The sequence below is a fragment of the Pogona vitticeps genome, chromosome 6 (genome assembly GCF_051106095.1).
Source record: "Pogona vitticeps strain Pit_001003342236 chromosome 6, PviZW2.1, whole genome shotgun sequence".
Lineage (NCBI taxonomy): Eukaryota > Metazoa > Chordata > Lepidosauria > Squamata > Agamidae > Pogona > Pogona vitticeps.
In genome coordinates this window covers 89,161,695-89,178,714 of record NC_135788.1, presented here as the reverse complement: position 1 = coordinate 89,178,714, position 17,020 = coordinate 89,161,695, and the positions used below count along the sequence as shown (strand labels likewise).

The following is a 17,020-nucleotide window of genomic DNA, read 5'->3' as shown; positions in this document are numbered from 1 at the left end:
AAACTCCTGTCCTTAGATACTATCTAACTAACCCCTTCTCTCCCTCTCTTGTCTTTCATCCTTCTTCTTATGGCACCCCCTGGCATCTTTTGATTAATTCTCCTTTCTGACATCTTCCAGCCAATTGTTTTCTTCTTATTGTTACTAGGTAGAATATTTGAGGGTTCCGTCACAGTGACTACAGTGTTGAATTACATCATGAGTTGGTCTGGGCTTTTTAGAAATTGATATAATGATCTCCTATATGAAGAATTACTGCAGGGAAAGTGCCCCAGAGGGAGACCACAGCTGCGATACAAAGATATCTGCAAGCGGGATCTGAAGGCCTTAGGAATGGACCTTAACAGATGGGAAAACCTGACATCTGAGTGTTCAGCCTAGAGGCAGGCGGTGCAACACGGCCTCTCCCAATTTGAAGAGACCCTTATCCAGCAGGCTGAGGCAGACCCGAAACCAGCAAAATCAGGGAGCTGGACAGGGGACAGATTGTATTTGTCTTCAATGTGGAGGGGATTGTCACTCTCAAATTGGCCTTCTCAGCCACCCTAGACGCTGTTCCAAGTCCTCCATACAGAGCACATTACCATAGTCTCTCAAGACTGAAGGATGCCTAATCTAATCTAATAATGTCAGAAATCTAATCTAATAATGTCAGACGGTGTCGGTGTGTCCTCATGGAAGCTGGCTTTCTCCAGCCATCAGGAACTCCACTTGAGCCAAGAGAGAGGGCGCAGTCCTGCATTCCACTGAGGAGGAGTTTCCAGAAAGTGGCATCAATCCAAGAAGGAGAGCAGAGCAGGATTCCAGCAAGACATGAAACCCCCTGTACTCTGTGGCAGAGGATGCAGCTTCAGGACACCCTTTGCTGGTGCACCAGAGGAGGTCAGTGGAGCAAGAATCGCACATTTTAACAAAGCTGTGCGGGTGACAGCACCTCCAGCATCCTTATGTTTTTTAATTTTTTAAATATAAGCCTTGAACTGGTGTAGTGCTAGATCAATGCGGCGCTAAAGTACAAATGGATAGAGGGGAAAGAAGAGTTCAGACTGCAGGGTATCTTCCAGTCCAAAGCTTCTTATACTTGGCACTCATTTTGGCAAATCCTACAAATGCCACAGACACTATTTATTCCGACACAAGCCATCACACATACCAAAGCAAGTTTTTTAAAAGTGTGACCAGGAAGGACTTCAAACAATCTCCACATGGGTATTTAAAATAATCTGCTTCCTAGCCCCCCCCCCCAAAAAAAAGAAGAAGAAGAAAAAGGAGGGGATGCTTAGCTGTACGTAATCTATTTGGAAATTTGTTCATTGCTCTCATGTTGACCAAACTTGATGCAAAAACAGCAATATTATAACATGCAGTCAAGCCCGTAGTTAGTGCTCTTTATTTAAATTAGCTATACCCTGCCTTTCTTCTCAAGAGGACCCAAACTGCCTCAGAATATTAAAAGCTTTTAAAAATTATTACATTGTTAAGACAGAACTAAACAGATATCAAATTAAAAACAAGTGGATAAAACAGTATATAACCACTCTAAAAATGCATTTTTAAAACTCCCAGCAGCTCCATTTTTAAAAGCCCCAGCAAAGCAGCTTGTTACGGAGGAAAAGCCTGCTTGAAGAGAAAAGTCTTTGCCTGTCTGCAGAAGGGGAGCCAACCTGGCCTTCCATGGGATGGAGGTTCCACAAGTTTGGACCAGCGACAGAGAAGGCCCTTTCTTGTGCCCTCACCAAATGTAGCAGTGAGGTTGGTGGGATGGAGAAAAAGCCCCCCCGCCCGATGATGTTACAGATGTCCCTCAAGTTATACAAAAGATATGAAAATAACAAAAGAACCTATGGCATCTTAAAGATTAAGAAATGTATTATGGCATGAGCTGTTGAAGCATCACACAAGAATGAATGTATAGCATGAGCTATATTTGTTGCAACAGACTAACATGTCTAGCCCTTTAGAAACTGTTACAAGATGCAGCAACACCCTGTTACTAAGCCAGATCACACAGACCAGTATTGTCTGTTTACAAATATCAAGCAGGTCTTCTCCACCCTGTTGCCAGTGATGCTTTCAACTGGAGGTAAAAGGGCTTGATCCTGGGGCCTTCTACATACAAAATGTACATGCTGCCATTGAGCTACAGAAACTCATTTAATTTCCATTGTCGTGTTTCGACACTGTCTTGAAAGCAGCCAAGGAATGCTAAACAATAAAGCAGAACTTGGAGAAAACAACTTTTTTTTGGGGGGGGGGCTATGATTCTTCAGACCGCCAGCAAATAGGACCACTGATCAACCTGGGTAGAGGCTTTCTGCAGTGCAATTCCAGAAGGTAAGCATTCCAAGCTCTATAGTCGAAAATCCCCAAATCAAATAGCAAGATGTTCAGCAATACAAAAGAGAACAGATGACATCTTTTGTGATAGCTTTAATGGTCCACCCACCCTTCCAACCAACCAAAAATACACATCATTTCTCACCAGGCATATCAAGGTTTGGTAAGAAAAAAAAGGATGCTTGGAATATTTCTCAGGGTGATTTGACACAAGATACCACTCTCTGCAGGGAAAAAAAGTTATTCTTTTAGAGGTGAAAAAAAAATGACAGGCCAAGCTGCATAACGCTCAAATGAAAGCACAACTCTTTTAATACAAAATGACCTCACAGATAGTCTTTGATTTGTATTCCCGCGCAGAGGCGGGGGTGGGCTGGGCTTATAGGCCCCTTCCAACTTCATTATTCTATGTTAGGATTCTATGATTTCATATTCAGATCACAAACTGAATATGAGCCAAGAGTATGACATGGCTGAAAAAAGCCAAATGCTATTTTAGGATGTATTAACAGAAGTCTAGTCTCCAAATCCCATGAGCTACTAGTCCTCTATTTGGCACTGGTTAGGCCTCACTTGTATCCAGTGCAGAAGATGCCAGCAAACTGGTGCAAGTTCAGAGGAAAGCAACAAAGATGACGAGGGGTCTAGAAACCAAATCTTATGAAGAAAGACTGGAAAAACTAGGCAAGTTTAACCTTGATAGAAGACTGAAGGGAGATATAATAGCACTTTTCAAATACTTGAAAGATAGTCATATAGAGGAGGGGCAGAATCTGTTATTGATTATTCCATAGCGCAGGACCCGTAATAATGAGCTCAGGTTACAGGAAGCCAGGTTTCGACTGAATATCAGGAAAAACATCCTAACTGTTAGAGCAGTACAGCAATGGAGCCAATTACCTCAGGAGGTAATGAGTGCTCCAGTGCTGGAGGCTTTCAAGAGAAAACTGGGCGACCATCTGTCAGATCTGCTTTGATTTTGATTCCTGCATTGAGCAGGTAACTGGACTTGATGGCCTTTAAGACCTCTTCCGACTCAGTTCTTCTATGATTTGGAACTAACACATCGTTTAAAGGACACAGCCAAACACTGGGTTGGAAGAATGCAATAAAGATAATGAAAAGTGTATAAAATCTTATAGGGATAGTAAGGCTGTATGAACTGAAGACTTCCACGTTTTCAAAAGGAGATGTTTCTGGCATTTCTATCCTAGCTTTCGGGAAGCATACCTCAGGCAGCCTTCAAATTATAGACCTATGATTAAACAAGTTTCAAAGGAACATATGGCAGACACACAGTAAAAAAACAGCAGAACCTATAAAAAAAAACTTCTGAGGCTGCAGTCTTGTACACACACTATTGCGGGACAAATCATGGTGAAGTCAGTGGACTTACTCCTGAGTAGGCATGTACATGGTTGCACTAGGAGCTATGTTCCTCTGAAAACAGCTTGAAAACCACTGTTCTTGAGCAATGCCCACATTGACTGAAACAAAGTTCCACACTTTCAAAAGCAAAATAATTAAAAAATAAAAATATAGAATAATGTCATCATGCTCAGGTCAGACCTGGAGATGGCGCACAGCACTTCAGGCTGTGCTGTCTAAGTTGTCGGCGTGGCACCACAGGTGCTGCGTGTTCACTTCCCCCACCACCCTCAGTCAGTTTCCCCACTGACCTGCCACTGCGCGTTGCTCCTTCCCTCCCCATCACATGATCTTCCACTCTGGCAGGTGGGCAGAGTTCTCTTCTCTGCCTCCTCCAGCAGCTGCTCACTCAAAGGCAGCACTGCAGGAATCTCTGCCCTGCCTCCTATAGTGCCATGCCAACAACTTAGACCAGTGGTTCTTAACCTCGGGTTACTCAGGTGTTTTTGAACTGCAACTCCCAGAAACCCCAGCCAGCACAGCTGGTGGTGAAGGCTTCTGGGAGTTGCAGTCCAAAAACACCTGAGTAACCCAAGGTTAAGAACCACTGACTTAGACAACATGGCACAAGATGCTTCGTGCCCATCTCTAGTCAGACCCATTGAAAACAATGGGACTTTACCTTTGAGTCCTAACTCCAAGCATGACTATCCAACCCATACTTTTCTAGATTTTGGTTTTAAATTGTGCAGACTTCCCTATGTTGTTGGACTACAGCTCCCAGTATTCCTCACTTTTCTTACTATTAAGTAAGGCTTCTGGGAGCTGTAGTCTAAAAACATTTGGAGGGCTGCACTTTGCCCACCTACTTAATATTTAGAGTAGCATTCTATGAAGCAGGCTGAAGCTGAAAGGAGCATGTGTGCCCATGGATATGTTTTAAATGCAGATATATATACTGGCCTGCTTCAAAACATTTTTGGAAGCTGCTTAGTGATGCCACCATGAAACAAGTAAAATGAGAAAAAGACAAACACCCTTAACTATCCTCAGAATTACTCATCAAAGCTGATAGTTTACAGCAAATGTGGGAACCTGCTGCTCTTCAACATCCATCAGTACAAATAGTAAGGAATGATCACAGCTGTAATCCAGAAACATCTGGAGGGCCCTGGGTTCCTATTCTTGCCCTAAAGAGGAGAGTACAGCTCTCTTCCCACTTACTCTGTCCTGTTCCTAGTACTGTACCAGAATAAGACACAGGAGAAGTGTTCTATCTTACTCAAATTCTGGGGAAAAAAAACAAAGTCAGGATTTAAGCAGCTTTGGCTACTGTCATGATGAGCACTATGCTCTTTTCTAAAGGAATAAATAAAGTTTATCCCACTAAATTCTGTCTTTGTGGGTACATGCAGACATAGAATGCATGCCCTCTAATGCTACAAGACCAGGAAGCGGGCATGGACTCCTAAGAGCATCTGTGAAGAAAGAATTGGTCAATCCTCTCACCTGCTCTTTGGTCCCTTGACTTTAATCTTCCTAGGGAAGATAAATTAAGAAGATACCAACTGTATGGCCCAAAAAAGAACAATTATTGCACCAATAACTGCAGAAAAATCTAGTGGGTTTTTAAAATACATCATAAATTATACACATCTGCATCACCTTTAGAAGACAAGCAAACTGCAGGCACATCAATGTGACCCTGTCCTTTTGCTTGGTAAAGTTGATGTGATATGTTCTATGAGGCACTCACTTAGGTTGACAGAGGCACAATGGCTGGGAAGATGCCAGACAAGACAATGACACACAACTTTGATTCATAAAAAAAAAACTACACATGGCTTTAACTGGGTTGGGTTTATCATTTCTTTGCCCTCATAATATAGGCCATGTCTGAAATTGATGGGTGTGATTGACTTTTTTTAATGGAAGAAGGAAGTGAAGAAACAAACAAACCAGGATTTCAATAATGTTGCACTTTGAATGTTATTTTAAAAACAAGAGAAAGAATACATATACTACTGGAGAAAGTAATTTGCACAGTTCATTCTCCACATTTACACAGACCATAAAATGATAAGCTACCACTCTACCAATTAGGAGGGCCAGGCAAGGGCCCCAGCCTGTTGCATTTCTAGGCAATGGCTGCAACCAACTGACCTCTATAGGGGAAAAAGTTATTTTTTTTTAAACATAGCATTCGTAATCTTTGAAAACAGAGAAAGGAGGAAGAACACACTGCATGCTTCAGTAACGCATTGGACTGCCTGTGATTTTGAACACCAAAATAATTCCTACAACATCAGTGATCCAAGAACGGGATGCATTACCCAAGCCAACTCAAATTGTAAAATGGGTGGGGGAATGTGTATCTTTCTAAATGTTTATGCACTGTAGTTTGAATCAGCTCTTGCCACTGTAAAGAAAGGGGCAGAACCATGGTCACAGTCCAACATCATCTGGAACACCATGCATTCTCTACCTCTGGCCAAAAACAAGGGTAAATCCTGCCAACACACACATAAAGAGTTCAGGCAGATTTCTTAAGAGGGGAGCACAGTGAGGTTGATGCAGTAGGGAGCATACTAACATCATGGCATTTTCAAGGTATGTTACAGGCTTCCTGGGGCTTATGGGAAAAGATGCATCAACAGGAAAGATACAAGTCTCCCTCTTTTCCTACAACCACAAACCTGCTTATGCACTCCAGAACATTCCTTAGGAACCCCTCTATCATTCACTATATACTCCAATCTCGTCACTCTATGTAAGGGCTATATTTCCCGTTTTCTTAAGGAATTGTGAGTTATGTACCAAAAAGAATGCCTAGTAATACTACGCTGATCTTCAAAAACACCCAACTGAAATTGTAGAATTAGCTCCTTTTACTATAATTTCCTTGGTTTCCCAAGTTATCTCCAGCATTTATTGTCCATTTAGTTGGATTATTATCTACAGATCCAAGGAAAACCTCAGCACATCTATTAAGCACATTATGCTGTATTACCTGCCTTGACAGGTATATCTTTGACACATACACATATTGAGCTCTACATATTCAAGGCAGGATATTCACTACAAGATCTCCCAAAATTTATTTCTAGCTTCAAGGGACCCACAGTCCAAAGCCAGCAAGTGCCCCAATCTGTAACGTCTGGATGAACCTCCATGAGTTGCTGGCATCCTTAAGGATGAACCTGCTCCTTGAATAGTCTGTTTTCCAATTCCTTCAGTCAAAGAGCAGAGGTACCGATCTAATGGGGTTGGAATATTTCAACCTTTTGACACTGGACCAGATATAATCAGTTTCTGTTATTTTCTGCCTACAAGATAGAAACAATTGTTCCTGTGCCAATACTGGACAGAAATTCCGGTTAAATGGTCATTTCTGGAAAAAAGAAAAACTGGTAGCTCCCCTGAGGAGAAGCATATGCTTTGCAAGTAACAGACCCCAGGTTCAATCCTCAGCATCACCAACTAAATATTATCTCCCATTGTACCCTTCAGAAGGACTTCACAATCCAAGATCTTGGCAAGCCAAGGATTAGCAAGAGGAGAGACTACTGAGACATTGTTCTCAGTTAGCATAAGGTAGTTCCTTAGTATTTAGTGAAAGCAAAAGACATATTTCAAGCAAAGGATTTCTTTGTCCTGTGCTCACTAGTGTGTTGGTCTTCTTTTCAGCATTAAGCTACTGATCAGGGGTGGGCAGACGATAGATCAGGATATACTTGGTAGATCTCTAGAGCAGTGGTCCCCAACCTTGGGCCTCCAGGTGTTCTTGGACTTCAACTCCCAGAAATCCTGGCCACCAGAGGTGGTGGTGAAGGCTTCTGGGAGCTGTAGTCCAAGAACATCTGGAGGCTCAAGGTTGGAGACCACTGCTCTAGAGGACCTCCAATATATCCAGCAAGGGTGTCTAACACCCAGTGGCCAAGCCTAACCATAGGTAGAATGAGACAACTTTCTCAGCCAACAGAAGGAGGGGATTAAAGTAGTAAATTGCTGCCTCTTTGATGTATTATTATTGTATTTTTATAGACAAGAAGCAACTGAGATGTTTGAGGGAAGGCAACAAAAATTATTTGGCTGACACAGGGTACAACACATCATTTGCTGCTCTGGTTCAGGCGGCAGCATGTTTTGAGAAAACTGGACTAACAACAACAACAATTGCATAGCTCCCTTCCCCATCAAGTTACGGAAAATTTAAAATCAGTCATGGATTTATGTGTTAAAGGGTTTGTGAGCTTGGTTCTGGTACTAGACACAAATTCCTGCACTGAGCATCTTCTCCAAGGCACAATGTTACTTAACTCTTGAGCTATCATTCTATACCTTGCTCTCTTTGGCAGATGTCAAGATTCTTGTAACAAACCCAAAGTACATCACTCAACGGCTGAAAACTGTTCATTCCTGCTACACAGAAAAGCCAAAACTACTAATGACCTGTCCGGAAAAAAGAGAAGAAGCAAATGTTTCAATAAAAAGGGTAGAAAAGTTGGGAGCAGAAGACTGTTCACTCTTCTGCATTATCTTAATTTCTCTGATATATTTTCAATGCTATGCTAAAAATCATCAGGAGCAAATTTGTTTAAGAAATAAATAAGTTTGCTCCTTGTAGTCTTTAGCTTAACATCACAAAGTGTCTTTCTGTTCTGAGACTGAACGATCCCCCTGGTCCATCATCTTCTCTGACACAGTGTGCCTTCCAGAAACCAACAATAAGCCACCCTCTGTTGCTCGTCCTAAGTTTCTGATACTAAGAAATCTACTGCCTCTGAAAGACTTTTATTTTGATCTTCAGGTTAAGAACCAGCCATAAATTTGTTTTCAACGTATTTGCTAAGCCATTTTAAAACTCCTTAAATTGTCATCTCATTGTGTGGCTGGTTCATGAATGCAATTACATTCCACAAATGTAAACATGTGGGGCATAAAGAAGTATTTTGTTCTCTCTATTCTGAACCTTCATCAAATTATTTGACTATTCCTAAATTACAGTGTTTGTGAACAGATTCTACGGGACAGAGAGGCTGCCTCTCTCTATCCCCTCTAACCTGACACAACTTTAACAGGCATATCTTGCTCCCTACAAGTCCAAGAAAGAGAGTGATTCAAGTTATTCTAAGCATCTTCCTCTCCCTCTCTCTTGCTAACATCCTACCAAAAGGGTTCAGAGAGGAGACAGACAGTGATATCTCATTGAAAAATGCAGATTACAAACGTATGAACTAGGAAGGACGGCAGTGAGGAGGGGAGATATATCACTTGTACGATCCATCTTTACTCGTGGAAGTAAAACTATTGGTCCATAGTCCTGATACTAAATATATGTAATGCAACAATAATTGTCTACTTACTTTGTCCCATTTGTGTACAAAAAGCAAAAAAAAGTATAACATGCATATGCCTAAACGAGCTTCTGATATCAAATCAGCAACAGATAACTTAAGGGGGAGGGCCCTACTCCTTGAACAGCGATCTTCCAAAAGCGCTTTTTTTTCTTGATTCTCCAAGGGATGCAATTATTTATCAGATTCATGGAGAGGAAACGGCTCCATCAGGCGATGACTATAAAGGAACACTTCAAAAAAAAAAAAAGAATATTTTTTCCTTACCGGCTTACTTTGCTAGAAAGCGCCTTGTCCTTCTTCCCGACGTTCTGGCCAACTCCAGAAGCTGCCGCTTTTGTCCAAGCCCCCCCTTCCCTTCCTTTCCTCCCTTCCTGCTTTCCTCTCCGGCGCTCGCTCTCCCTCTCTCGCTCTCTTTTTCTCCCTCGCTCCCCGCCTCCTCCTCAGCCTCTTCTCATATGGCTAGATGCACTCCGGTCCTGCCATAGGGCAGCCTTTCCTCCACGTGCTGCTTGCCTGAGCGATGCCTGACTCCAGCCATTGGCTCGCCTCCCGTGGGCGGAACAGGGCATGCTCGGGTTATGCCGGGAGGGAAGTTTGCAAAGGTTGACGGGAGTTGCAGTTTTCCTGATCGCCAGGTCGAACTTTCCCTAAAAATTAAAATTTTAAAACGGACAGATTGTGGTTGTGTACGGAGATGTTAAGTACGTTCCAGAGTCATTTAGAACATTGCATTTTATAATTCGGTTTGGTAGAATAAGATTTTAATTGTCGATTGTTGAAGAAATGTAAATCAATTAGGAATATAGAGTTCTTTAATGAAAAGGAGATGAAAATAAGAGCGCCTCTAAACATGGTGCTAATGCCGACCCTTTCGAAAACACCCACTTCGCTTATAATTGAGTCCTTCAAATTTAAAATTGGGCATTTAAAATATATTATTTATATTAACGCTGCTTTTTAGAACTACTGTATAACCTGAGTGATGTACAGAAGTAACATGAAGTAATGTAACAGTCACAGGTAGCAGTAATAGTCTATGTATAGAAACTGCTCACAAAGCTGTTCTGCAAATAAATGGCATCAAAAGCAGCTTTTCAATCACAACTCAGCTAATTGTCAGAGAGCAAAGGGTAAGATGCAGTTTATTTGTGAAGCTGCTGTTGAGAAAGCCTTAATTAGAGTGCATGCCAGTGCGACTGATCTCAAAGAAAGTTACTTGAATCCATGCCAGGATTGTATGGTGTATCATTTCCCAAATTTATGTTCTTGTTTACCAGGTGATAGACAGTTAAAACAATTGTCCATTATAGCAAATCCAGAGCCTAAATCCGTCTGGCTCTTGATGAAAACATCATTGAACTCTGCCCAAACTTCCTGTTTAGAAAATAAGTATCTGGAACAAGTGTTGGAGGCTCTTAGTAGATTAATTATTTGGCAATCGCTCATTGTTTCTTTTGTATGCTGAACAAAATGTGAGAAATGGCCTTCGCTCAGCGCTAACCACAAACCAAATCCTGTGTATTAAGGATTAGGTGAGCCAATCTAGGCCACAGAGAAATGTATAGTTGAGCCAGCCAATTTCCGCTACATGCCACTTGCCCCATCTTCTAATTTTCTCATTTTGTTGGCAAATGCTATTAATTACCTCATATTAAACTTCTCAGAACTATACATGTTCTCTATACTATAGATCAGTGGTTCTTAACCTTTGTTAGTTAGATGCTTTTGAACTGCAACTCCCAGAAACCCCAGTCAGCACAGCAGGTGGTGAAGGCTTCTGGGAGTTGCAGTCCAAAACTCCTGAGTAACCCAAGGTTAAGAACCAGTGCTATAGATTTCAGTTAGAATAGTTTTCTCTTAGGGCCTTATTCCATATGAGTTTTTATAGTGTAACTACTGCTGAAAGTGCGGCCGAAAAGGTTGTATACAAAATGAGCATTTGCTTACCTTGTTTTAAGATAGTATTTGTGTAATTAGCCCCCTAGGATTTCTTAGGTGTATTCACTTAATGTTAAAATACGACTGAGTGTAGCCAGTTAGAAATCAAATACAGTACCCAAAGCTACTAAAACCCTTTTCTTTAAAAGTTATTCATGTTGCAAAACTGGTTCTGAAGTCAGTTAGGCAGAAAGGAGGCAGCCACTAAGGCAGCAAACTTGGGTGTAACTGATGGGTTTTTCTGCCTTAGGTAACTTTGTTTTGGTTACTATCCCTCTTCCTTGATTCGTGGATGGAGTTTGTGCACACATCCATAAAATTATACCTTTTCTTTCAGAGTAATTGCTGTGAGCCATTCTTGCTTATATCAATTGGGCCTGCACATTCAGATCAATGAGATCTATCAAAATCACATAAATTCAAGAGAACAGAATGTCAACAGGAATTTTGAAGGCTCAGGGGATTCATTGTCATTAATAGAGAAATCACTGATGAGAACAAGAGAGGAAGGGAAAATAAAACAGTATACTGGAAAGTAGTGTGACCATGGGAGAGGAAAAGGAGATAAAACATTTTGCAAGCCTGGTGAGCCTTACTTAGAAGTAAGACTAATTGAATAAAGGGACAGTCCTACTTCTTTTCTGTTGCATCTATGACAAACTGCATTGAGATGAGGAAGTGGTAACTGGATTGCTGGGATAAAAAGGACACATTTACCTCAACACCCACTCACTGAACACTTTTATACTCTCCCCACAAAATTTATTGAAGGGGGATACTGTATGTGTAAAGGAGAAGAGGGAAACATATCCTCCCCTTCAGTGCCTCTTGTATAAACTCCTCACTACCTAGTTTGACACACCCTTGTGAGACTGCTTATCAACAGATTACTGCCACCTCTTTTTGGAACCAGGATCTGCCATATTAAGCAAGAGAGAGCGATTGCAAAAAACAATGAAGAGGAGAGACAGAAGAAGGATGGGAGGCTTCAATTAAGCCTGAGGAAAGGGAGTATAAATATAGGCCACTGATATTACAGAGCTGCTCTGAAGTGAAATCAGAAGAGGGTGGCCTGATGGTGGCTTGACACAGAGTGGGTTGTTGCTCAGGCTGCAGGCAAGATTTGGAAGAATGTGCAATGGAGTGCATACACATATTATATGCCTACAGAGTGCATGGCCACATTTCCCATGACCTACTAAAAGAATCCAAGGAAGATTGGTTAACACTGGCAGGAGGAGAGGGTGTTTTTTGGTAGGAAGAGGAGTATTTCCACACAATGTCTCCTTGATTGATGATCTCTCTGTACAAATAATTACATCAGCTTTGTAAACATACACACATGTGTATGTTACTTGCCGCTTACTAAAATAGAATAAAGGAGATAATGACATTTGAGCTAAAATAAGGACGTGGTGGTACTATGGGTTAAACCGCAGAAGCCTCTGTGCTGCAAGGTCAGAAGACCAGTGGTCATAAGATTGAATTCATGCAACAGAGTGAGCTCCCGTTGCTTGTCCCAGCTCCTGCCAGCCTAGCAGTTCAAAAGCATGCAAATGCAAGTGGATAAATAGGTACCACCTTGGTGGAAAGGTAACGGCATTCCGTGTCTAGTTGCGCTGGCCACGTGACCATGGAAACTGTCTTTGGACAAACGCTGGCTCTACGGCTTGGAGACAGGGATGAGCACCGCTCCCTGGAGTCAGACACAACTGGATTAAATGTCAAGGGGAACCTTTACCTAAGGATGTGCAATAAGCAGGCAAATCACCTGATTTTATTCAGGTTAGTAATTTCTGAATGTAGCTACTACCACCACAACCAGGTATACTTCTGCATCAGCTTAAAGAAAAGCATGGAGAGAGAGAGAGGAAAGCAAGCTGCAGGCAGAGGCCAGGAATTTCAGAAAATAAAGTGTTGGCATATTCAGGTAATGAAAGGAAGATCTAGTCAATGCTAGTTCCTTTGATAAGGATAGCATTGGCAACCTCTTGGCTAGCACCTACTGCTAAAAGTTTTGACAGCATTCAATATTATGTCTTTAGTGGGAAATAATTCTGATTTTTATGTTGCCAGGACCTAGCAACAAAATCCTATGTCTGTCTGCTTAGGAGTAAGCTCTACTGTTTCCAGTTGAGCTTATTTTCTAGCTAGAAATAAGAACAAAATATCTGCCTGGTTGCATCAGATCAAGGTCCTTCTAGTTTAAATACTGTAGTCAGCCAGATAAACCATTGGGAAGCCTGCAACAGGAAAAAGGTGTTCAAGGTTTTCTAATGTAAGAAGTACCATGTTTCTCTTTACTTGTACTGTCTACCTATCAAGGAGCCCCTAAGTTTTATATTTCCAAAAAGGAGGAAGCAATAATTATTTATTCTCTGACACCAAAATCCTATGAGTCATATAATAACAGAGACCTAAAGAGATTCATACAGTTGGAGCATTTGTTGCACTTTCTGTGGATTCCTGATACTGGTATTTTCCCCATTGTTGAAATAATTAAAGCCTTAAACTGGTACCAACTTTGCAACCAAAAAACTCATAGTTTTCAATTTCAAAAAAACCTCTAGAAGTTTTATTTTTCATTGTTGCTATTGTTTCACTTTGAATCGGAGGTAAAGTACAGACATCAGGAGCCCCTCTGGTCAGAAACTCACAATTAACACTATTCCATGTAAAGACATATCAGTAACAATTCCTACAAAAATCCAACAGAATATAATTTATAGGGTTCTGTCCTGTTTTGAAAATAGTGATGTTTTTAAGGCAGCAAAGATTTCAAAACTGCATTACCAGCAGATAATGGTGTACTGGAAGCTTTAAATTTAGTGCCAAACCAAAGAAAAAAATCCAGTACAAAAATGTAGCAGAAGATTGTTTTCTGAGTTTTCTCCTGATTTTTAAAACAGGTGTATTAGCAGTTGTCATTGGAATCCTTCCAATTTGGCAGTATTCTGCTAAAGAAAAGGAGACAGAGAAAGATTTAACAGACAAGATTATTTTAAAAGCTTCAAGGAGGTTATACTGTAAAAGGTTTTTTCAATCTGCTAGGACTCAGTTTCTTAAAGAAATTCAGGTTCTTTAACAAAGGAGAGAGTATGGTAGTAGGGACAGAAATCACCGTAAGAGATGCATAAATGCTATTAAGTGACATAGAGTGGGGAGGAGCAGATATTCCAGCTAAATCAGCCCCGAGCGTTATCAAATCTGCTGCAGGAATCCTGCAAGCCATCTTAAGTAAGGAGGCTGCTAATTGAAAAAGAAAGAGAATACATCACCAAAAGCACAAGTTGAAGGGGGAAAAGGTCACACATTTCCTTCAAACTTGCATACAATAATTTAGATGCAGATTTAGAAATCTTGGTATGCTTTCATATCCAGTGTAAGTGGAATCAGGACTTTCTTACTCTCCCTTTCTTGTTGCAGCCCTTAATATGATACCAAAAACCAGCACTAGAGCATTTGCACCTATGGGAATCAGGTTTTTCTCAGTGGAATTGCTTCAGCTGTCCAGATGATGCTTTGCAGGAGCTACAGGGGCAGAGGCAGAGAGTCTGGTTTGCAGTTACCTCCAACAGCCTTAAGGAGCTAACAAGTGTTAATTGGCAATTTTCACCTTTCTCTCTGTCTTTAGTTGTTCTTTTAAGTGCTCTAATAAAAATCTTTTCTAGCACTGAATATAAATCTGTTTAAAAAGAGAGAGAGAATATAAATCTGTTTTAAAAAAGAGTGAGAAAGGAAAACAGTTTGGAGACAAGTGGCACTCAGTTTAAGGGAACTGAACCCCCAGGAGTGCTGGAAGAAAATGGACAAATGCAATATCAACCCGATTGCAATAAATTTAAACCACCCTTGCCAGCTGAAGAAGGGACAATTCAATGTCCAAAAAAGACAACTCCACAACAGGATCCCCTGTACTGATGTTTATATCATGTAGCCAGAGGGCTTTAATTCTAGTTCATCTGTGCTCAATCCAACATTATACGGTAAATTGCCACTGCTGTCACTTTCTCAATCTGCTGCTTAGCTGTTTACAGGTAAATTAAAAGACCGCTCTCCTTTCTTTCTTCTCTTTATATCTTTAAACTGGATTGGTATTCAAACAGAGGATATATTTCAACAGATGACTATCCTCGAAGTCACCATAGTCTTATGGCTTATCTGAAGCTATAACATTCAACCAGTTTTTGTTCCTTTTCAGAGTTCTGATTAAGAGTTGTTGAGAATTGGGATGGATTAACTGCGGCTTTGCTGCAGGGCACCGACATTTAGAAGGCGCTGAAATCTAGAGGTGAACCTGTTTATTAATGTTAGGAAAACAATTGGCAACACTGTTATTTTCCTTCTTTATTTTTAAGCATAAACTTCCTCTTTCCTTTCCAGGAAGCACCAGATTCTCCTTTCTTTTGCAGGGTCTGAGGTTTATGTCTAGGCATCAAGGCACAGCATGGGGGAGACAGTGCCACCTTCCCCATTGACAAAATAGCTAGTTATACCTCTGATCACAAGTTTGTGCCATTTCGATAGCCATATTGGACTGTAGGTCATCACAGGTCATAACAGCTAAAGATTCAGAAGCAAACTGTTTTGTTGGACGAAAAGGAATACAAAATACAGTACTTCTTAGCTGAGGTGCTGCTATCTTTTCTAACTATAGCTGTGAATGTATCCCATTAAGGCATTGTTCCAAAGTTAAGTTTGTAAGAGCTCTTTGTTAAGGGGAAGGTTATCTGCTTCCTGGAATCTTGATAGATAAACATCTGGAAAGACAGGAGGTTGCTCATATGTAGCCCTTGTTGCAACACTATGGCATGCCAAGTGATTGCATACTTGGGACGCAATCACTACCTACTTGTCCGCCTCTTCCAGCCTTTCAAAGCTGGCAAACCTCCATGTTCACACCTTTCTAGGCAGAACTGCAAAGGGAACTAGGATCATAGACATGGAAAGACCAAGTAATGTACAATGCAAAACATCATAGTCTAGAGCACTGGTTCCCAACCTTGGGTCCCCAGATGTTCTTGGACTGCAACTCTCAGAAATCTTGGCCGTGAAGGCTTCTGGGAGGTTTAGTGCAAGAACATCTGTGGACCTAAAATTGGGGACCACTGAACTGGAGCATCCTCAACAGATGGTGCCCAGCCTAGTTTTTAATATTGCAAATGAAGGAGAAAGAAAATCACTTCTCTATGGTTCTACTATCAAACAGCTTCTACTATTCAACAAAAATCTTACCTTGTTAGAACTGCCCTTGGGCCTGGGAAACCTCTCCCTCTTCTTCCCCTTTCTTATCTTTGAAGGGTCATATCATATCCGTACAGAGTCTTCTTTCTTCTGGGCAAAATACACCCAGTTCTTTTAACTTTCCCATGTGGGACTTGTTTTCCATACCTTTGTTACCGCCAAATTTGTTTACATCCTCTTAAAATGTAATGCTCAATGCTGGGTTTGATTCAAGACAGTATTCTGGACAAATCGTGCAGATCAGAGTGAAACTGCTAACTTAATACAACTGACAGACACCTTGTTGACACATTCAGATTGTTATAATCTATAAGCCCATGTAGTAATGGCCAGGAAGGGCCAGTTTTCAGGCCAAGCTCCACACCTCCCACAAGTGCATGTTTGAGGCTACCTTCCCAATCCACCCTACCAATTGCATCCGGCACAGTAGCTGAAAGAAGTAAGCTCACTGCTGATCTCCATGGAAACTGACAGGTCTGCCACTGTAGGGAGACAGTGTGTCATGGGCAGTTCCAGGGAGAGAACTGTCTGGAAGCACTTGACTAGTGAAAATAGTCAGTGATCAGGAGGTACGTATAAAAAGGCAACCATTGCAAGTGTGAGTGCTAAGGAAGAGGACGAAGCCAGCTGTAAAGAGGCCCTGAGGTGACCCCATCCAAAGCCAGCCAGGGAAGCCTTGCATGGGGTGATGCATCAGCCCAAGGACATCTTAGCCGAACGTCACCATCTGACTCAGTGCCCAGATGCTCTACCTGTGGCTGTCACACCCAAAA

At 41.4% G+C, this 17,020-nt stretch overlaps 1 protein-coding gene across 3 annotated transcripts in view; it reads right to left on the bottom strand.

The window, feature by feature from the left end:
• Positions 1–9,648, bottom strand: part of ACLY (ATP citrate lyase) — an 82,892-nt gene extending 73,244 nt beyond the window's left edge. For 2 of the 3 annotated variants that reach the window (XM_073004168.2, XM_073004170.2), the window contains exon 1: positions 9,330–9,648. The gene's annotated coding sequence lies outside the window, so the exon portion shown is untranslated. The remainder of the gene's footprint in view (positions 1–9,329) is intronic. The other variant, XM_073004169.2, reaches the window with a different exon arrangement.
• Positions 9,649–17,020: the final 7,372 nt, after the last annotated feature.